This window comes from Lepidochelys olivacea (assembly GCF_965140295.1).
Source record: "Lepidochelys olivacea isolate rLepOli2 genome assembly, chromosome: 3".
In the NCBI taxonomy this organism is placed as follows: domain Eukaryota; kingdom Metazoa; phylum Chordata; order Testudines; family Cheloniidae; genus Lepidochelys; species Lepidochelys olivacea.
Genome location: NC_140413.1, coordinates 100793170 through 100816188, shown reverse-complemented (window position 1 = coordinate 100816188; position 23019 = coordinate 100793170). Strand labels below are relative to the sequence as shown.

General features: G+C 42.6%; 1 protein-coding gene across 1 annotated transcript in view; it reads left to right on the top strand.

The window, feature by feature from the left end:
• EPB41L2 (erythrocyte membrane protein band 4.1 like 2) overlaps window positions 1-23019 on the top strand; it is a 289024-nt gene that overhangs the window by 2006 nt on the left and 263999 nt on the right. The window lies entirely within an intron of this gene.

Below are 23019 nucleotides of genomic sequence, written 5' to 3'. Positions count from 1 at the left end.
AGTAAGAACAAAGATGGCCACAGATGTGGTTTTTTTTCTGATGGAATGAAGAACAAAGCAAAGCTGACATTCTGGATTGGGGTGGGCAAACTTTTTGGCCTGAGGGCCACATTGGGGTTGCGAAACTGTATGGAGGACCGGGTAGGCAAGGCTGTGCCTCCCCAAACAGCCTGGCTCCTGCCCCCATCCTCCCCCTCCCACTTCCTGCCCCCGATTGCTCCCCTCAGAACTCCTGACCCATCCAACCCCCCAGTGCTCCTTGTCCCCTGACTGCCCCCCCCCCCGGGATTCCACCCTCTGTCCAACCCCACCCTGTCCCTTGACTGTCCTGACCCCTATTCACATCCCTGCCCCCTGACAGGCCCCATGGGACTCCTACGCTGATCCAACCCCCCCATTCCCTGTCCCCTGACACACACCACTGAACCAGGAGGCAGGTGGGAGGGGGAACACACACATACATGGTTTAAAGAAAGATGGCTACACTTCAAAAGCAGCAAATGGGCAGTTTTGTAACCTTACCTAGTCTCAAAAAATGGCCATTGCAAGTGCCATAACAAATTCTATTGTCAGTTGACAAATGTAACCGATACTTTAACCGATAATATTTCCCATGTAACATGTTTCCTTACCAGAATACATATAACAAAAATAATGTGTCAGTTAAAGTTGTGCTTTGATTGAAAAATGCATTTCTTTGTACTAGAGAAGAATAATGTACTTTGTTTATCATGTGGACAATGTAAGAATTGTAGATTTCTTAATAAGTATTTTCTTGCTTTTATGTTCTTTGGTTTTGTATGTGATGGATAGCTTTGTTAGCTAAGAACAATTTATATAACTATCTAGTTTTTTAAATGAAGGGCGTTGTTTTGTTTGGGTAATTGTACTTCTACCCAGGCCTTTTTCAGATGTGTAATCTCTTTAGAGACATTTTAATTTGTTTGACATCCTTTACACACACAATGTACAGTACTATGTACGCGAAAGGCAACAGATGTCTAACTTATGCTTCCAAAATACAGGATTTGGACACCACTACAGGATCTCGCAGTGTTCTGCAAAATATGAGTACAAAGCAGGAAACTTGTAAATGATTTAGAGAACTACATTTTTGTCTCTCTTGCTCTTGCCAAAGAAAACTTGTCTTTAAGCAAAAAGATTCACTTTCCAGAGAATACTGACAAATCTAGTCTGCAAAGCCAGGGTGTCATTGAACAGTTAAGTGTGGTAGAAAACTCTTGATACATTTTGGGACATGACACATCCTATACCAAAGGAAAAGTGTGTGCGTAATTTTTTTTAAAATGGTCTTTTTGGATCAAAGGGTGGGGAATTTGGATTTGATTGCTCCAGATTGTTGTGCAGTTTTATCTACTGTGATTTTCTGACCCAAATAGAGTTTTAAGAAAAATACAAGACTATAAAGTGTTTTATGTAGGAGAGAGAATCCATATAAGAGAATCCAGACTTAGCTTTAGAAAACCATTTTAATTTAAACTTTGTGAGCATGATGTGGCATTCAAGCAGCTATTTCCTTTCCAGCTGAGGGGGACAGATCCTGTATTCTGTGTACAAGAAACACTTTAAGTGACTTCATTGGGAGACTTAGGCAAGTAAGGAAGGCAGCACAGAGCCCAAAATTCAGTTACACCAGATGGGGAGGGGGAAGTACATAGTTACTGACTAGTCAAACATTTGTTAGTCTAAACTAATTGACAGAAATCTGGCTTCTTTAGAACCTCAGGTTTTGGAGTAACAGCCATGTTAGTCTGTATTCGCAAAAAGAAAAGGAGTACTTGTGGCACCTTAGAGACTAACCAATTTATTTGAGCATAAGCTTTCGTGAGCTACAACTCACTTCATCGGATGCATACTGTGGAAAATAAAGATGATGTTTTTATACACACAGACCATGAAAAAATGGGTGTTTATCACTACAAAAGGTTTTCTCTCCCCCCCACCCCACTCTCCTGCTGGTAATAGCTTATCTAAAGTGATCACTCTCCTTACAATGTGTATGATAATCAAGGTGGGCCATTTCCAGCACAAACAAACAGTCGGAGAACACTTCAATCTCTCTGGTCACTCGATTTCTGATCTCAAAGTGACTATCCTTCAGCAAAAAATACTTTGAAAACAGACTCCAACGAGAGACTGCTGAATTGGAATTAATTTGCAAATTGAATACAATTAACTTAGGCTTGAATAGAGACTGGGAATGGTTGATTCATTATAAAAAGTAACCTATTTCCCCTTGTTTATTCCTTCCCCTCCCCCCCCCTCCCCCCCCCCGTTCCTCAGACGTTCTTGTTAAACCTTGGATTTGTGCTGGAAATGGCTCACCTTGATTATCATACACATTGTAAGGAGAGTGATCACTTTAGATAAGCTATTATCACAGGAGAGTGGGTTGGGGGGAGAGAAAACCTTTTGTAGTGATAAACACCCATTTTTTCATGGTCTGTGTGTATAAAAACATCTGCTGTATTTTCCACAGTATGCATCTGATGAAGTGAGCTGTAGCTCACGAAAGCTTATGCTCAAATAAATTGCTTAGTCTCTAAGGTGCCACAAGTACTCTTTTTCTTTTTAGAACCTCAGCTTCTCAACTTCAGTTTTCCCTGTCTGTTGTGCTTCTTGCTTTCCCCTCCTTTCCTATGTTAGCCTCTTCCTCCCCCAGAAAACCTGGTTACTGAACTAACATGATATTATTATTTATTAGGACTATCAAGTGATTAAAAAAATTTAATCATGATTAATTTTTTTAATCATGCAATTAATCGAGATTAATCGCACTGTTAAACAATAATAGAATACCATTTATTTAAATATTTTTGATGTTTTCTACATTTTCAAATATATTGATTTCAATTACAACACAGAATACAAAGTGTACAGTGCTCACTTTATATTTTTATTACAAATATTTGCACTGTAAAAAAGAAATAGTATTTTTCAATACAAATACAGAATTATGTATAAAAAATAACTACATTCAAAAATAATACAATGTAAAACTTTAGAGCCTACAAGTCCACTCAGTCCTTCTTCAGCCAATCACTCAGACAAACAAGTTTGTTTACATTTGCAGAAAATAATGCTGCTCACTTCTTGTTTACAATGTCACCTGAAAGTGAGAATAGGCATTCTCATGGCACTGTTGTAGCCTGTGTTGCAAGATATTTACATGCCAGATGCGCTAAAGATTCATGTGTCCCTTCATGCTTCGACCACCATTCCAGAGGACATACATTCATGCTGATGATGGGTTCTGCTCAGCAGTGCAAGTAAGCTGGTAGGGTCTGGTATGCTGTATCAGTAAGCTATTTATAGCCACTATGGTGTACCAGAAAGACACTGTACCGCCCTCAGCCCTTCCACAGAGCTACCTCTCAGGAGAACAGGGCTGAGGAATAGGGGGAGCTGGGAGCGTTACGGCAGCCGGAGGAGCTGCCAGTGTTCTTCTCCTTTTCCCTCTGCCCCTCCCAGCAGAGAAAGGAGCAGAACCCCAGCCCCAGCCCCTGCCCTTCCAGGCACTGAGCAGATGCAGCTCCGTGGAAGGGCAGGGGGCAGGATTGGGAGTTCTGCTCCTTTGCCTGCTGGGAAGGGCAGTGGGGAAAGGAGCAGAACCCCCAGCCCCTACACTTCTGCATCTCTTCCAGCTCCATACATTTTCATCATCTGAGTCAGATGCCACCAGTAGAAGGTTTATTTTCTTTTTTGGTGATTCAGGTTCTGGGGCAGTGGGGCTTGGGTGGGCTCAGACTTTGGTCCCCTCTTGTGGGATTGTGTTGTAATTTTTGTTGTCAGAAGGGGGTTGTGGTTCAATGAAGGTTGAGAACCCCTGGCCTAGGGGATCTTAAATTTGCTGCATGAAGGCTGGGAGGAATAGGATGCAAGTACCATCAAAATGACCCAGAATATTATCCATCTAAGGGAATGCCTTAAAAGGCTGAGCATATTTTCTAGGGAAAACCTAGGGAAGGTGCAACAAACACAAGAACAAGCCTATAACCAAGGGGCCCATCTGCATATTTTCTAACCAGGAGACTGAGTCCTAGTATTATCATTAGGCGAATCTAAATTAATGGGTTGTTGGCAGAGTCCTTTTGAGGTAATCAGGCAAGTAAGACTGGTAGGTCATGAAATACGGTTACCAGGCGGAAGAAAACAGACCATAATCAATCTTGTGAATCTTCTTAAGCCATGGAAAATGTCGGAAGTTTGCTGATAACTCCTTTCCCTGCAAGCCCCAAATTAGGACCTCACATCCACATTTGCTAGGGGTGACACTTGTGAGGGTAGGTGCTGCACTCTCTTAGACAAAGAGCACAACTCCCCCAAATGACTGAGAGATTCGCTCATCTGTTCTTCTCAATACTCAGAAAAAACTCACTTAAGTCCACCACTACCTGGAAACAACACCTGGACAAAAAAGTTAGGGAGAATCCCTAACTCCTATTTTGGGACATAGTGTGGGACATAGTATGGAAGAAGTACAGGCAATGGTAAAAATGGGATTAATTGAAGAGTCCAAAAGTGAGTGGAGGAGCCCTATATTTCTGGTCCCCAAATCTGATAGTGGGATTCATTTTTGTATCCATTTCTGTAAAGTTAACACCAATTCAAAATTTGATGCTTATCAAATGCCATGGATAGATGAGCATAGATACGTTAGTACCATCAATCTCGCAAAGGGACATTGGCAAATCTCCTAATCCCTCTCATTATGAGAGAAGGGCACCTTTTTGACCCCCATTTGGGTACTTTAAATTAAAGGCCATGCCATTTGAACTAGGAACTACATGGGGCCACAGCAACTTTCAACAGCTCATGAATAAAGTTCTCAGGCCCCAAGATAAATATGCCATTGCCTACTTGGATGATATCCTCATCTATAGCTCCACATGGAAAGATCACTTACAACATATGAAGAGTGTATTAGGATTACTACAAGAAGCCAGTCTAACAGTGAACCTAACAAAATGTAAGTTAGCAATCATGGAGGTGACCTATCTAGGATATCATGTAGGAGATGGGCTCTTGAAGTCAGTCATCAACAAAGTGCAGGCTTTAACCATCTGTTCCATCCCCCAGTCAAAAAGGCAAGTGAGGCGCTCCCTGAGCCTGTCTGGATATTACTGGAGATTTGTTCCTAACTTACCTTCAATTGTGGCTCCTGTAACAGACCTTATAAAAGGCAGTAACTCCAGGAAGATCCGACAGGTTATAAACTGTGAGAACACTTTTAACACTTTGACAATACATCTTTGTCAGGCACTCGTCCTTTTCAATCCCAACTTTTCCCAAGATAATTTATATTGCATACGGACACCTCAAATGTCTGCCTAGGTGCTGTGCTTTCACAGCACATGAGGAGCACCCAGTTCTACATTTAAGTAGAAAATTGTTCCCCAGGGAGAATGCCTATTTGATTACTGAGAAAGAGGCACTGGCAATTAAATGGTTCACAGTGTCTCTCAGGTACTACCTGCTCTGCAATTGCTTCTCGTTGATCATTGATCCTGCTCCCTTATGTAGGTGGAATATCATGAAGGACATAAACCCCTGTATGATGCAGGGGTACCTGGCATTCCAATCATATAGGTCCAAAGTACAACATCACTGGGGGAAAGGTCATGCCAATGCTGATTTTTTTTTTCTTTCCCTAAGGGAAATTGGAGATATGGACACACACAACCAGGAACCCATTACCATCTTGAAGGGTGGGGTACATGATGGGGCACACCCGCATTCCAATCAGGAGAAGGCTAATGAGCTCCTCTGAGCTCAAACACTACCAAATAGGCACACCTGTAGAGCCTGGTATGGCTGGCGGAAGCAAGCTTAAAAGGGAGAAGCTTGTCACAGGAAAAGGCAGCAACCTGCTAGAAAGTGGCTGTGCTTCAGAAATAGCTGACTGGCTACAGAGCAACTGAGAGGGAGACCGATGACAAATCTCTGCCACGCACAGGGCAAACCAGAACTTTATAAGGAAACTTGTGCATTGGATGCCACCGCTTAAACAAGAGACCCACAGAGCAGAAAACCCAGAATGGCTGGAATAAAGTTCCCAAGCAGGAAAGTAGAATCCCAATCTAGCAGAGAAAGGTATAACATGATCCAATGGCTGGAAGTTGAAGCTAGACAAATTCACACTGGAAGTAACCCTAACCTTAACCCTATCAGGTTCAAGCTGTTGGGACAGGAAAGCAACAAGGGACAATGTTAACCTCTGTGCATGCAATGATGTTAGTAGGGAAATGCCCTGTGCAATTTCAGCTGGATAGCGGAGCCTCTTCTTTGACAGGTATATTCTAATAATGTACAACAAGAGCATAATGCAACCCAGAGGAAAATGTGACTTCAAAGTAACCAACCCCCAAAATAATACAATACCAACTGAAGCTTGTGGTAGTGGATGGTAAGCACAACAGACTCCTATTGGGGAGTACACCATATAAACCAAGGATCTGACCAGAATGCAGCATCAGAATTGTATAGCTGCAGTGCAAGGAGCAAAAGGAGAGTCCCACAAACAATGGAGCCAATATTGAAAGCATAGAGAAGTGTTTGAGTGCATCAAAGGAAAGCAGCAACTGGAAGTAGAGCCTACAGTGGAACCTGTGTGCTTACCATGAAGTAAAATTCCAGGGGTACTATGTAATCCAGTACACAAGGAGCTCAAAAGTTTGCAGAGCAGGCGTATCATGGATCCCGTAGAGGGCAGTACATCCTGGATAAGCAGCATGGTGGTGGTAAAGAGGTCATCAGGCAAATTACTCATCTGCAAAGACCCAAAGCCACTGAACGGGTATTGAAAAAATGCCACTATCCACTGCCCACAACTGATGACATCTTATCAGAACTTTCCAAAGCCAGAATCTTTATGGTCTGTGATGTGAGGAACAGGTTTTGGCACATAAGCCTGGATAAAGAGTCCAGCATGCTGACACCTTTTGCAACAACGTTTGGTGACTACAGACGGCTGCATGTGTCAGTGGGCATAAGCCCAGGGCCAGAAGTCTTCCAGAGAAGACTCACCCAAGCACCAGAAGGACTGCTTGGGATGGAAATAATTGCAGATAATATCTTCAGTGTAGGTGAAGGGAGCAATGATACAGAAGATGAATAAGACCATGACAGAAAATTACAAGCTTTTCCTCCACAATACAAAAACATAAAACTAAATCCCTCCAAAATGTGAGTCAAACAGCACAAGGTGACATGCATTGGAAATCTGCTCACAGCACAGGGACTGAAAGCAGATCCCAACAAGATTAAGGCAGTCAGAGACACGCCAGCGCAAGTGGATATGAAAGAGGTACTGCACTTCATAGGAATGATATATTTTCTGTCCACATCTGCCTGAGATAGTAGAACCCATACGTCTGCTAACAAGGCAGGATACTGAGTGGGACTGGGCAGCTCCCCAACACAAGCATTTGATGATATGTTGAAACAAATGACAATGGATGCCCTTGTCCTGAATATATTCACTATGTCCAGAGTATATATACACTGGTTCTGAGGTCCAAAAGGAGGTGAGAGGCAAACCTCTCTGGGTGAGGATAAAAGGGGGAAAATGGACAATGTGATAGTAGGCGTCTGCTATAGATCACCAAATCAGGAGGAGGAGAAGGTGGATGAGGCATTTCTAGAACAAATAACAGAAATATCCAAAACACAAGACATGGCAGTAAGGGGAGACTAACTCCTTAGGCAATGTTGGAAAATAATATGGCAAAACACAAATGTCCAACAAGTTCTTGGAATGTACTGGGGAGAGATTCATGTTTCAGAAGGTGGAGGAAATAACCAGGAGGACAGACCTGAGTCTGACTAACATAGAGGAACTGGTTGCAAATCTGAAGAGTGAAAGCAATTCAGGTGAAAGTGATCATGAAATGATAGATTTCATGACTCTAAAGAAAGGAAAGAGGAAGAACAGCAGAATAAGGACTATGGACTTCAAAAAAGCAGATTTTAACAAACTCAGAGAACTGGTAGGTAAGATCCCATGGAAAGAAAATGTAGGGGGAAAAGCAGTTCAGGAGAGCTGTTTTTCAAAGACACAATGTGAAAGGTGCACCGCAAAATATCCCAGTGTGAAGGAAAGATAAGAAACTGCAGAACTCCTAACAGAGCCATTCTGATGACCTGAAAATCAGAAAGGAATCCTACAAAAAGTGGAAACATGGATAAATTGCTAAGGAGGGGTACAGAATAATAGAACAACCATGTAAGGACAAAATCTGAAAGGCTAAAGCACAAAATGAGTTATACCTAGCAAGAGATACAAAAGTCAATACAAAGAGATTCTGTAAATACATTAGGATCAAGAGAAAGATGAAGGAAAGTGTAGGTCCTCTACTCAGCTAATAATGGATGACATGAAGAATGCTGAAGTGTGTAATGCCTATTTTGCTTCAGCCTTCACAAAAAAGGTAGTGGTGACCTGATACTCAATATAATATTAACAATGTGAGGCAAGAAATGCAAGCCAAAAGAGGGAAAGAACAGGCTAAAGAATATTTAGATAAGTTACATGTATTCCAGTCAGCAGGGCCTGATGACATCCATCCAAGGGTACTTAAAGAACTAGGTAAAGCAATCTCAGGACTGTTAGAAATTAGCCTGAGATTTCCTGGAGGACAGGCGAGGTCCCAGGAGACTGGACAAGGCTAACATAGTATCGATCTTTAAAAGGGGGAACAAACAGGGCCTGGGGAATTATAGACTAGTTGGCCTATAGCCAATACCTGGAAAGGTACTGGAACAAATTATTAAACAGTCAATTGGTAAGCACTTGGAGAATAATACGGTTATAAGGAATAGCCTGCATGGATTTGTCAAGAACAAATCATGCCAAACCAACCTGATTTCCTTCTTTGGGAGGGTAACTGGCCTCCTGGATGGAGGTGGAAGCAGTAGCTGTGATCTTGGTTTTTAGTAAGACTTTTGTCACAGTCCCACCTTATGTTCTCATAAGCAAATTAGGAAAATGGGGTCTAGGGGATATCAAAAGAATGACTGAGCCAGGAACCTGTTTCGTTTCCAAAGCCTTCTTGAAGTCTTTTATTTTGCAAATGGATGCATCTGAAGTTGGCCTTGGAGCTGTACTGTCCCAAGAAGTGGGGGGGGGGAAAGAGAAACATCCTGTCCTTTATCTTAGCAAAAAAATTGTTCTTCCAGAAAGTCACCTGTTTGGTGACTGAGAAGGAGGCTTTAGCAGTAAAGTGAACTGTAGATGCCTAGACTACTACCTGTGGGGTCACCCATTCTGGCCAGTGACTGACCACAGACCCCTCTGATCAGTACAGTGCATGAAGGACCACAAGTCCTGAATCATATGGTGGTATTTGTCTCTGCAATCATACTACTTTGAAATGCTACATCAAGCCAACAGAGATCATAAAACTGTGAACATCTCTTCACGAGGCAGCCAGGGGAGGCAGGGATAGTCCACCTCATGACTCTGGAGCTGAGGGGAATGAGGGTATGTAATGGGGTTTATGGATCCCAAACTAAACCAGAGCAAGGCATGGAGCAGTACTGGGACAGGGAGGTCCCACCACTCAGCAGCTGCAGGGCATGCTCCAGGTGGAGAGACAATTTAAAAGGGCACCGGTAGCCTAGCGGCAAGGAGTTACAGGCTGCATCAGGAAGTAACGCTGACACCTGGAGCTGTAGGAAAAGTGACTATAGCATTGATAAGGACATTCTGGAAGCAATGAGCTGTATTCCCTTCTATCCCCCCTTTTGAGTTGGGAACCCAAGAGAGGCCCTGAAGAACATGTTTTACCCCGGGCAGACTATACTGGTACTGTGAAGACTCAGACTACACCCCAGACAGAGGAGCCACAGCCTGGTAGGAAGTGACATAGGGTGGAGTGTAACTTGCGGTGGACCAACAAGTGATGACACTGCAACATCCCTTTAGCACCTTGGTAGTGACCTGGTGGAGAGGGAAGGTCCAGATCCCCCTCCCCAGCTCCTCTTCCCCTCTGTTGTGATAGAGTGCCTAGGAGAGAAGAAGACATACACCAGAAGGTGAGGCCATTGCTGTAAACAACCCGGCAATGCTCTCTTCTAGAAAACTGGAGCCACTGTCTGACCACTATGCCAGCTGGCTATCAGACTGACCCTTTACCAGGTCCCTTCCAGCCCTACATTTCTATCAGCCAGAAGAGCCACAGACACTCCAGTGTGATGCATCAGAGAAAGGATTTTGTATAGGTTTTTTGTAAGAGCAGCTGATCACTTGTGCCAGCAGAACCCTGCCAGAGACTGAACAGGGGTATGCACAAATAGCAAAAGAGTCTCTGGCTGTGGTATTTGGAATGAATCAATTTCATCAGTACACCGATGGCCACAAAGTAATAGTGCAATTAGATCACAAACCCTTAGAGACAATCACGGCAAAACCCCTTCTATGTGCTCCAGAAAGCTTGCAGCACAAAGAATCATAGAATATCAGGGTTGGAAGGGACCTCAGGAGGTCATCTAGTCCAACCCCCTGCTCAAAGCAGGACCAATCCCCAACTAAATCATCCCAGCCAGGGCTTTGTCAAGCCTGACCTTAAAAACCTCAAAGGAAGGAGATTCCACCACCTCCCTAGGTAACGCATTCCCGTGCTTCCCCACCCTCCTAGTGAAAAAGTTTTTCCTAATATCCAACCTAAACCTCCCCCACTGCAACTTGAGACCATTACTCCTTGTTCTGTCTTCTGCTACCACTGAGAACAGTCTAGATCCATCCTCTTTGGAACCCCCTTTCAGGTAGTTGAAAGCAGCTATCAAATCCCCCCTCATTCTTCTCTTCTGCAGACTAAACAATCCCAGTTCCCTCAGCCTTTCCTCATAACTCATGTGTTCCAGTCCCCTAATCATTTCTGTTGCCCTCTGCTGGACACTTCCCAATTTTTCCACATCCTTGTAGAGTGGGGCCCAAAACTGGACACAGTGCTCCAGATGAGGCCTCACCAATGTCAAATAGAGGGGAACGATCACATCCCTCGATCTGCTGGCAATGCCCCTAATTATACATCCCAAAATGCCATTGGCCTTCTTGGCAACAAGGGCACACTGTTGACTCATATCCAGCTTCTCGTCCACTGTAACCCCTAGGTCCTTTTCAGCAGAACTGCTGCCTAGCCATTCAGCCCCTCGTCTGTAGCGGTGCATGGGATTCTTCTGTCCTAAGTGCAGGACTCTGCACTTCAGATTTCTTTTGGCCCAATCCTCTAATTTGTCTAGGTCCCTCTGTGACCTATCCCTACTCTCCAGCGTATCTACCTCTCCTCCCAGTTTAGTGTCATCTGCAAACTTGCTGAAGGGTGCAGTCCACGCCATCCTCCAGATCATTAATGAAGATATTGAACAAAACCAGCCCCAGGACCGACCCTTGGGGCACTCCGCTTGATACCAGCTGCCAACTAGACATGGAGCCATTGATCACTACCCGTTGAGCCCGACGATCTAGCCAGCTTTCTATCCACCTTTATAGTCCATTCATCTAGCCCATACTTCTTTAACTTGCTGGCAAGTATAGTGTGGGAGACCATATCAAAAGCTTTTCTAAAGTCAAGGAATAACACGTCCACTGCTTTCCCCTCATCCACAGAGCCAGTTATCTTGTCATAGAAGGCAATTCGATTAGTCAGGCATGACTTGCCCTTGGTGAATCCATGCTGACTGTTCCTGATCACTTTCCTCTCCTCTAAATGCTTCAGAATTGATTCCTTGAGGACCTGCTCCATGATTTTTCCAGGGACTGAGGTGAGGCTGACTAGCCTGTAGTTCCCCAGATCCTCCTCCTTCCCTTTTTAAAAGATGGGCACTACATTAGCCTTTTTCCAGTCGTCTGGGACCTTCCCCGATTGCCATGCGTTTTCAAAGATAATGGCCAATGGCTCTGCAATCACAGCTGCCAACTCCTTTAGCACTCTCGGATGCAGCGCATGCGGCCCCATGGACTTGTGCTCATCCAGCTTTTCTAAATAGTCCCAAACCACTTCTTTCTCCACAGAGGGCTGGTCACCTCCTCCCCATGCTGTGCTGCCCAGTGCAGTAGTCTGGGAGCTGACCTTGTTCGTGAAGACAGAGGCAAAAAAAGCATTACATACATTAGCTTTTTCCACATCCTTTGTCACTCTGTTGCTTCCCACATTCCGTAAGAGGCCCACGCTTTCCTTGACTTTCTTCTTGTTGCTAACATACCTGAAGAAACCCTTCTTGTTACTCTTAACATCTCTTGCTAACGGCAACTTCAAGTGTGATTTCGCCTTCCCGATTTTACTCCTGCATGCCTGAGCAATATTTTTATACTCTTCCCTGGTCCCAATCTTCCACTTCTTTTAAGCTTCTTTTTTGTGTTTAAGATCAGCAAGGATTTCACTGTTAAGTCAAACTGGTCGCCTGCCATATTTACTATTCTTTCTACACATCGGGATGGTTTGTCCCTGTAATCTCAATAAGGATTCTTTAAAATACAGCCAGCTCTCCTGGACTCCTTGCCCCCTCATGTTATTCTCCCAGGGGATCCTGCCCATCAGTTCCCTGAGAGAGTCAAAGTCTGCTTTTCTGAAGTCCAAGGTCTGTATTCTGCTGCTCTCCTTTCTTCTTTGTGTCAGGATCCTGATCTTGACCATCTCAGGTTCCCACCCACTTTTGCTTCCCCTACTAATTCTTCCCGGTTTGTGAGCAGCAGGTCAAGAAGAGCTCTGCCCCTAGTTGGTTCCTCCAGCACTTGCACCAGGAAATTGTCCCCTACACTTTCCAAAAACTTCGTGGATTATCTGTGCACCGCTGTATTGCTCTCCCAGCAGATATCAGGGTGATTGAAGTCTCCCATAAGAACCAGGGCCTGCGATCTAGTAACTTCCATTAGTTGCCAGAAGAAAGCCTCATCCACCTCATCCCTCTGGTCTGGTGGTCTGTAGCAGACTCCCACCATGACATCACCCTTGTTGCTCACACTTCTAAACTTAATCCAGAGACTCTCAGGTTTTTCTGCGGTTTCATACTGATGTACCTCCTGTGCTACAAGGCAGAGATCAGATATTGTCCAAGATATTGGTATAAGCTGACACCCTGAGCAGGGTATGTATACCCAGTATCAGAAAGTTGGGGGAAGGGGGTCAGAACATTGAATCTATTATCATACTGCACTATTTCCCAGTCTCAACAGTGAAGCTGATGCAAACCAAAGAGGTTATGAAAAAGGGCATCCAACTACAGGCCAGTCAAGAGAGTAATGCTATCAGGGTAGCCAGAAGACAAAAGCCAAGTACTGGTAGTCACAGAACCATATTTTTATATTAAAGATGAGCTGAGCGTGCAGGATGGAATTCTATTTCAAGGAGAGAGAGCTGTTATTCCTGCCTCATTCTGTAAAAATGTCATGCAAAAAATACACGGCTCATACCTGGACTTTGATAGCTGTCTTTGATGGACTTGAGATTGTATTTACTGGCTGGGAATGAATACACGAATCTTGATGTAAGGCTGTGACACCTGCTGGTTATGAGATAACCACCAGCAGAAAGAGACTATATTACCATGAGCTGCCCACCTGAGCATGGGAAAAGATGGGAGCAGATTTATTTACCTTCATGGAAAAGCAGTGATTACAGTGGACTACTACGCAAATTTTGGGAACATCCGTGCCTTTCCTGGTACAAGGAGCAAGTCAATGACTGGGAAATGGGGCGTCCACTTTGTGAGATGTGGCATTCCAGACACTGTATTCACCAACAGTGGACCCCAATTTGCCTCAGAATAATTCAACAAATTTGCACACAAATAGGAGTTTGACCACCACATGTCCTCCCCAGCACAGCACAGAATAATGTAATGGGTAATCAGCTGTAAAAACAGTTAGGAGACTATTACACAAGACTGTTTCTTCTGGTTCAGACCCCTTGTTAGCAGTTTTGGCACACAGGAATACCCCATTATAGCGGTGCCAGTACAGTCCAGTGCAGGCAGTGATGGGACAAAGGACCAAAACCTTGTTACTAGTGAGGAGAGACCCATTGCAGCTAGAAGGATGGAGACACTACTGAGTGGAGATGGCCAACAATCTGAGAAAGCAGGCCCTAGAGAACAACAGGTCAAATAAGGACCTACATCCCTGTAGACAGGCATTCCTGTGAGGATCCAGCCATTGCAGAGACACCAGAACGAGTGGGCAAAAGGAGTTGTGAGGGTTGCAGTGGTGTACGAAGGAACTACGCAAGAAGACAAGTGATCTGAAGGAAGGAGGAGACGGTTAGAGCAAGCAGACAACACTCAGAGAGAGCCTACAGAGATCATCACAGAATAGAGAGACAAAGAACCATCCAGAGGCGAAATCCACAGAGGGAGATGATTCCACAGAGAGAGAGAGTTTGCTAAACTAAGAGACAGTTGTCAGGGAGATAGAGATCGGTCACGCCCAGTGTTGTTGCCTGTTGAGGAGACTAAACTATCTCAAACACTGTGTAACCAGTTGAATCTTTCATACAGATGAGACTCCAACTCAGCTGTGTGCTGGCAACATGTGGCCGAAGGGGCACAGGGTGGGAGTCTGGGTCTCAATTATTTTTTTAATGTTTGTACCATGATCAGTGGAACTGGAGTAAGAGGGCCCATATTCCCAAGTGAACTGGGAGCATGTGGAGTTAAGCTGCAAGCAACTCACACAGGGACAGAGTAGTGCCTAGGGGTTAAGAAAGTTCTGCTTGTTCAACTTAAGCTCCATTCAGCTTCCCTTGTTGTTAATGCAACAGGACCTATCACCTGCTATGCAGCCTTTTGGCACTAACATAATTGCTGCAAAGGGGATACAGGGCAGAAATGAATTTTCCCCGTGGGGTCCAAAAGAACTGTAGGATACATATCACCAATTTAGTTCCTTCCTTAGAACTCACATTCATGTAGGCAAAACCACAACCGTCCTTGGATTTCAGTTAATGTCCAAATGATTTTCTATTTAAAAGTGACATCTGCCAGTTCATCTTCTATTTAAGAAAATCATCCCAAAACCAAGGAGAACTGAGGCTCAACTATCTGTTCTGAAACCAGCCAGCCACAGAGAAAGGAGCCTATGGATGCATTAAGAAACACACTTTCGAAACTTCCTTCTTTGGTGGAAGGAGGAGGGGACCTCCAAAATCTGAGTCTTCCTCTGCTATGTTCTTAAGGAATTCAGATTTGGTTCAAAATGCTGCAACATCAGATACACTCACATTAACTTTAACCTGTCCAAGAGATGGGATAGCTTTTTCTGTAACAATACATTATGAGAAAGCTGCCCTCTCTTATTTTATACTTGTTCTTAAGTTCTTAATTACCATAATTCTGGGCACAACAGATATACCAAATATCAAAAGAAGACAATGGTTATAAACTCTTAGTATTTTCTGATGTCATTCTGCCATTTGTACGAAATCCTAAAAAAGTAATACCTAAAATTCTTAGGCCTGTTTCTTCTATCTGGTCCATGGTATATGATTGACAGAAAGAGGGCAAGTTACATGTAATCTTCTCAAAAAGAGTGAAGTTACACCCAAAAATATTTTGCTTTATGCTTTTGGGGATCCTAAGAAGGGAATAATGTACTACCAAGGCTTGCTCAAATTTGAAGGATACTGCAGAAAATGGTGGTTGGTTGTCCTCCAAAAAAGCTTTGTGGCCAGGGCCCTATCCCCCATATGGTGTGAGTCCCCTTCACGAGCTGCATAAAAAAAAAGAGCAAGAAGGAAGCAAATAAAACCACACAAAGCAACTTAGGGGTGCACCTTTGTCAAATTAGCACATGGGTCTTCAGCAAAATATTGGTGCTGATGTGGGCTATTTGAAGGACTCCAGAGACTTGTGGGATGTACCAGCAATATGACTAACTTGTCATGCAGATTTTCATTAATATTCTATTAATAAGGGAGGAGATTTTCAAGGGCACAAAAGACATTTAGGTGCTCAACATGCCTTGAGTTTATTGATTGAATCAGATGCCTAACTGCCCTATTTGTGACTTTGAAAATAACCCCCTATGTCATATAATGGAACCGGTATGCTTTGGGATGTATGCTGTTTGGGGCCCAAGTTCATATGTAATTGAGTGGGGGGGCCTTGAGTCCATTAATTAGTATCTGAATGGGTCAGATGTATGTTGTGGATGTGATCCCAGTTCATTTTACTATGTTACTATATGTTTTGATTGACCCACTACATTTCTAGTAGCACGTTTATCATTATTTTCACACTATCCTATCCTGACAAGGGTGCAAGGACACAACACAAATATGCTGTATGTACAGCACTATTAGCCATGGTACTTAGTGCTGTCTCTACACATTCATATCCTCATCCGCTTCAACTGGAGCTTGTGTGCATTACAATTGCAAAATAGGTAGGGATTTGTCTGCATTTTCTGTTGTCAGCTTTGAACATGAGAATTTTCTGAGTGGCAGATGCTATCAGTTCAAACTTTGACAGAAAAAGCCACAGTCCTTTTTAAAAATTCTCAGTCTGAATCGCTGGCATAGACTGGGCTTGACATATCATCCCACTCCAGCAAGAACTGTAGGGAAAAAAATCCAATAACTCCAAATGTAACATCAGATGTAAGAATTTCTGCAAATGCATATTCTGAATTTTTTTTAGGCTAAGACTATTTGAAGAAAGTATTGTTTCTTCCAATCATATTTTCTAATATTGATTTCTGTACGACTCATCTCATCAGGTTCAGTTAGCAACGTTGTATGTGACTAGTGTTATACTCATGAGATGTAAGGAGAGATGACATATGCACTGCAGGTATATTAAGACTTGTTGCCTTTTAATTTTTAAAAATAAAATATTTGGAAAGAAATCATAATTCCCAAAGCATAAGATGCCTTTACATTTTTATACTTATTTTTATACTATTTGTAAAGATATTTGTTTAATTTTGTAATTCACAAACTGAATTTTACAAATAACTAACATATTGAAAAAGAAAATGTATATTTCACCCTCCGGTTTCTGAATACAGTAGTAATATGAAGTGGTATTTCTCAGACAAAGGGTAAGTGTTCAATGTGATTACGATGGACACAGATTTATCTGTGTGATTCTCCCACTGCTGGTAAAGAGCAGCTAAATCCCCATGCATCTTACTGAATATTCACTTGTAAGCCTACTAAAATGCTGAAAGGAGACCTGGCATATATGGAATACCAGGGCAGTTTCTGCCAAGAACACAGTCCCATTGGGACCAGGAAGAAACACTGTTGCTGTTATGCATTCCTGCATTCAGCCATGTACTATAAGTGTCTGGCAGTAAAACAACTGTTTAGTGCAAATGTATTTACCTGTTGTAGGTTCTTTGTCTTCTGGCTTAAATCTAAACATTTTCAACATAGCCAGGAAGTGCTAATTACTAAATATGTTGCTTTTAAAATTTCCTCATGTTATTTACTGATAACTCAGACAGGTATTTACATGCTGGTACTTACCCTGCATACTATGCATAAGCTTAATCTTGCATTCCTTACTCAGGCAATTAGGATTTTTGCCTGAATAAGAACTGTGGGATCAGATCCTGTGCAGTGTGTACCAGTAATGCACAAAGGGTTATTAGAAGCTGATGTGACTAGATCAGTATGCATAGATGCTTGTAATTTTTGTCCCTTTCAGTTTGGTGCTCTGCTAGCTTGCTTTCAAAAGAGAGTATGTGTACATTGATTGTCTGATCACATTCTTCTTTCTGGGATGTATAAGTATTTTGGGATGTATAAGTAGGGGCATAGCGAGCAGATCGAGGGACGTGATCGTTCCCCTGTATTCAACATTGGTGAGGCCTCATCTGGAGTACTGTGGGCCCCACGCTACAAGAAGGATGTGGATAAATTGGAGAGAGTCCAGCAAAGGGCAACAAAAATGATTAGGGGTCTGGAACACATGACTTATGAGGAGAGGCTGAGGGAGCTGGGATTGTTTAGCCTGCAGAAGAGAAGAATGAGGGGGGATTTGATAGCTGCTTTCAACTACCTGAAAGGGGGTTCCAAAGAGGATGGCTCTAGACTGTTCTCAATGGTAGCAGATGACAGAACGAGGAGTAATGGTCTCAAGTTGCAGTGGGGGAGGTTTAGATTGGATATTAGGAAAAACTTTTTCACTAAGAGGGTGGTGAAACACTGGAATGCGTTACCTAGGGAGGTGGTAGAATCTCCTTCCTTAGAGGTTTTTAAGGTCAGGCTTGACAAAGCCCTGGCTGGGATGATCTAACTGGGAATTGGTCCTGCTTCGAGCAGGGGGTTGGACTAGATGACCTTCTGGGGTCCCTTCCAACCCTGATATTCTATGATTCTATGATTCTAAAAATCACTTTTTAATATGGTCAAAATTTTAAATTCCTGTTTTTTAATATTCATCTGAAGTTTTGGAATGTCAACTTTATAGACAATGGACATATTCTGTACTCATTTACACTTGTAAAAACCTTTACAGTCAAATGAGAGCAGAATTTGTCCCAAAATATTTTAAAGGTAGTATAGAATGTGAATTAAATTTAGACACGCTGAAATTTAGTGCAGCCTCTGTCCCAAGGGATTTCAGAATAAGTCCTGACAACTAAATCTATAATAAATTATTCAGTTTATTGCCATGACCTGCAGAGATGCCCTCCATATTCATGACCAGGACTTTGGAACAGAAGAAAAGTGACTGCCCCTAAGAATCTTTCACAGGTTTTACACCGCGTCCAATGCAAGCTGAGCCAGGACTTTGGGACTTTAGTCAGTGTGTAGATGCTCAGGGTGAAATCCTGGGCTCATTTAGGTCAATGGAACTTTTGCCACTGATTTCAATGGGGCCAGGATTTCACTCTCAGACTATGCAGACATAGGTAGAAATTCTGTCCCATTGAAGTCAATGGAAAAATTCCCATTGACCTAAATGAGGCCAGGATTTCAACCTTAGTAAGAGGATCTATATGCAAAGGAGGGTGGGTGTGAACTGCTGTGCTTTCATTTGCTTCTTCCTGAGGTAAAAAGGAGACCTGAAAATAGGGAGGATGGGGTTGTTGTGGGTGTTTTTGTTTTGTTTTTACTCTAAAAATTTCACTTGTCTATCCTAGAAGACTCCAGATAACTAAAGAACTACTAGGATTATGCATCACAGATACCAAGAAAGTGAAATCTGATAAATTGAGATGGGAATTTTTTTTTATTGGTTGTTAACACACTAAATGCTAATACCCTACACACAGTTGAAAGGAAAGATGTCTTTGTCTCTGAGATCTCACTATATTCTTTGGCAAAACGAGAAAATAAGGTTTACTTTTGTGAGTTTTTAAAGGTAAAATCAAGCAAGAAACATTTATAGAGAAAGCTAAGTTTCAGAGTAACAGCCGTGTTAGTCTGTATTCGCAAAAAGAAAAGGAGTACTTGTGGCACCTTAGAGACTAACCAATTTATTTGAGCATGAGCTTTCGTGAGCTACAGCTCACTTCATCGGATGCATATTGTGGAAACTATTACCAGCAGGATAGTGAGTTTGTGTGTGTGTTTTTTGGAGGGGGGTGAAGGGGTGAGAGAACCTGGATTTGTGCAGGAAATGGCCCAACTTGATTATCATGCACATTGTGTAGAGAGTTGTCACTTTGGATGGGCTATTACCAGCAGGAGAGTGAATTTGTGTGTGGGGGGGTGGAGGGTGAGAAAACCTGGATTTGTGCTGGAAATGGCCCAACTTGATGATCACTTTAGATAAGCTATTACCAGCAGGACAGTGGGGTGGGAGGAGGTATTGTTTCATATTCTCTGTGTGTATATAAAGTCTGCTGCAGTTTCCACGATATGCATCCGATGAAGTGAGCTGTAGCTCACGAAAGCTCATGCTCAAATAAATTGGTTAGTCTCTAAGGTGCCACAAGTACTCCTTTTCTTTTTAGAGAAAGCTAAACATCCTAAAGGTAGAAAGACTTTTTTTAACCCTTTGCTGGTCACTTTCAAGGAATAGCCTGGGCCTTACCACCAACCAACAAATGTAACAAGATATTCAACATCTCTGCAAGTGGAGGAAGTAAAACTAACCAGTTTTGAATTGTCCTCTTTCCTTGCACATCTGCAGAACAGCCAAAAGCAGTGTTTGCAAAAAGAAATCTAGGTGCTCATAAGTACTATTTCATCAGATTTTAGCTTCTTCTGCATGGTTTTACTTTTCTCTTGCTGACTTTTGAATCTACCCTGATTTCCTCATCTGACACAGCATCTACATTGGACACAGAGAAAACAGGATAGGCTTTCACTTTTGTCTGCCAGTACAAGCTTGCATTCTGTGCTTCAGTGGCTCTTTATTCTGTGTAATGTTCCTGGAGTGGGGAAGCGTCTTTTGTTCTTCCTTATAAAGGGATATTTTTACATGCACGGATATACAGTGCACTGGGTTGCAAGAGTTTTTATGTTTTGCAGCACAGAGCCTTAACATTTAAATTTGTAACAGCTCTTTGATTTAACTTTTATCTGAAATTGTTTTACTTCAAAAAGCTTTAGAATCTGAATGAATCAAAGTGTAGAAATCCACTAGATACATCAACTAACTGTGGAGAGGTCAGAAATTGAACTAGTCTTTTAATTTAAGCAGATGGCTTAAATTAAGCACTTTAGTCTCCTCGCATGTTGAATATGCAGGCTGTCTATACGTGCTAAGCTGTATTATCTGGGTGTACATATGTATGGGTTAATAAACTCTCAAGTAATTAAAATGAAGAGGAACAGGAATATGCCTTCTTTGCAATCAGAAGGCACATTTTAAAATATATATCTTGATTTAAACTCGGCATGCACTTTTTGAATGTGTAATTGGAGTTTATGTCTAAAATACGGAAGAATGTATAATTCACTGGATTTCTTTAATAATGTTTCTATAGCAGACAGCCAGATGGTGTAGGGTGATAATGCTCTGCACTAATCACTTAGGAAGTCCATAGCGTAGTGCTTTGAGATTTAGACACACAGCTACTGTCATCACTGTTGGGATGGGAAACAGCAAATAATATAACAACCAACAGAATAGTTTTGAATATGCCAACATTGAATAAATTATGTAAACAGGAGAAAAAAACAGGACTTGACATTTAATACCAATGAAAAGAATTTTTGTCCAAAGGAAAAAATTACTTGTAAAACTCAGTCAATTAACAGGACATAAAACAATATTATTATATTGAGTCATATTTTTGGTTATAAAGACTTTGTTAGCTTCTTTGTAAATTTTATAAATAAGAGCCAGCTATGCATGGCTAAATAACAGTACAAAGAACAGAAAGGCCTCATAAGCAGAATAACTGAATGTATTCTATCCGGAGTGGTTGATTTTTAATTCTGTATTGATCTTTTATTCTATTTAGAGGTTTTTCCCACTTAAAAGATTTAATGGATACACCAATGGACACTCTTTCCTATGGGAATATCTATTTCTAGTAAATTTTACTTTTTGTGCTTATACTTGGCACATTTTGGTTTCCTCTCTTGACAATGTGTTACAAATCTACCTGACATATTTTACAAGAAAGTCAGACGTGCCTGTCCCTAATTTAATCAGATTGGAGATTTTTCATAGGCTTCTTTTAAGGTGTTTTTTGTTTTTGTTTATTGTAGAAAACATATTCCTTATCATATTTCTTTTTATTTTTTTTTCTAAGTCCTAATATATACTTACTGTGAAGCCCTTGTAATACCCTTTCCCTGTGAGGCACTCCAGGCAGGCAATTGGAAGATCCTGGGGACAGATTAATGCAGCACTAATCGGCCCTCAGATATAATAAGTAAGCAGACTAAACAAGTCCTACATGAGTGCTGCTTTGTTTTGATTTAGTAATGTACACTTAAAAGATAGTAGCGGTTGTCATTTCAACAGAGGAAAAAACACAATATGTGTCAGTATATTTGACTCTCTTTTTAATCATGGAAATTGCTATACTGTATGAAAAACCATAAATATGATAAACCAGAATGACTGATAAGCTGTATCCCAACATTGAGCTCATCTACCAAAATAATGTTCAAACAGTGGCACAGTTACTCATTTCTGAGATTACTGTGAGGAGTGTCTGCTGCTCTGGGGCGGGGTTCCGAGGGATGCTGCTGCTCCTGGGAGGGAAGGCGTGCTCCGGGGCCCCACTGCTGCTGGGTAGGGGAGCGGCCCAGGGCTCTGCTGCTGCTGGGATGGGGCCCTGCTGCTGCTCCAGGCCGGGGGTGGCGGCCCGGGGCGCTGCTGCTGCTCCTGGACCGCTGTTCCTGGGTCCGCCCGCCCCGGGACCCACCCTAGCTTCTTGGGCGGCCCCGGGGCCAGCTGAACCAGCCACTGCAGAAGTCCCAGAGGTCCCGGAAAGTCACGGAATCCGTGTCTCCGTGAAAGACTCGCAGCCTACCAATAGCTTAGTGCACTTATCTTAGATGTGGGGGACCCAGATTCAAATCCCTGCTCTGCCTGATTTGGAGCAAGGGATTGACTTCCAGGTTTCCTACATGCCATGTTGGTTGCCCTGACACTGGCCTGTTAGGTATGCTCAAGCTTGCCTGTTGGAGTTGTTCTATGTTGTTTAAATAATGAATTAGCCACTGAGAGAGAGCGAGACTCTGTAGACCAGTGGTTAGTGAGGTCATCTAAGGCATAGGATACTCAGGTTCAAGTCCCTGTTCCAATAATTATTTGTTCAAAGTGAAACAGCTCCAACAGAAGAGATTAAGTAAAACCTTCCCCAGGATAGTCAATAGCTAGGGAACTTGCCAGGGGGATGGGAGACTTGGGTTCAAATTCCTGCTCCAAATCAGGAAGAGCTGGGATTGGACCTGTGGTTCTTACATTTCAGGTGGGTGCCCTAACCACTACGCTATTCAGTATTCTGTAATCACACACTGTACCTAGCAGGTACTATGCTGCCCTCCCACCTCTCAGTGACCTACAGCCAGCCTTTCTGCTGTGGGGACTGTCAGGTTTTAGGCATGCTCAGAGCATACCTACAGGATTAAGGCCTGCTGGCAA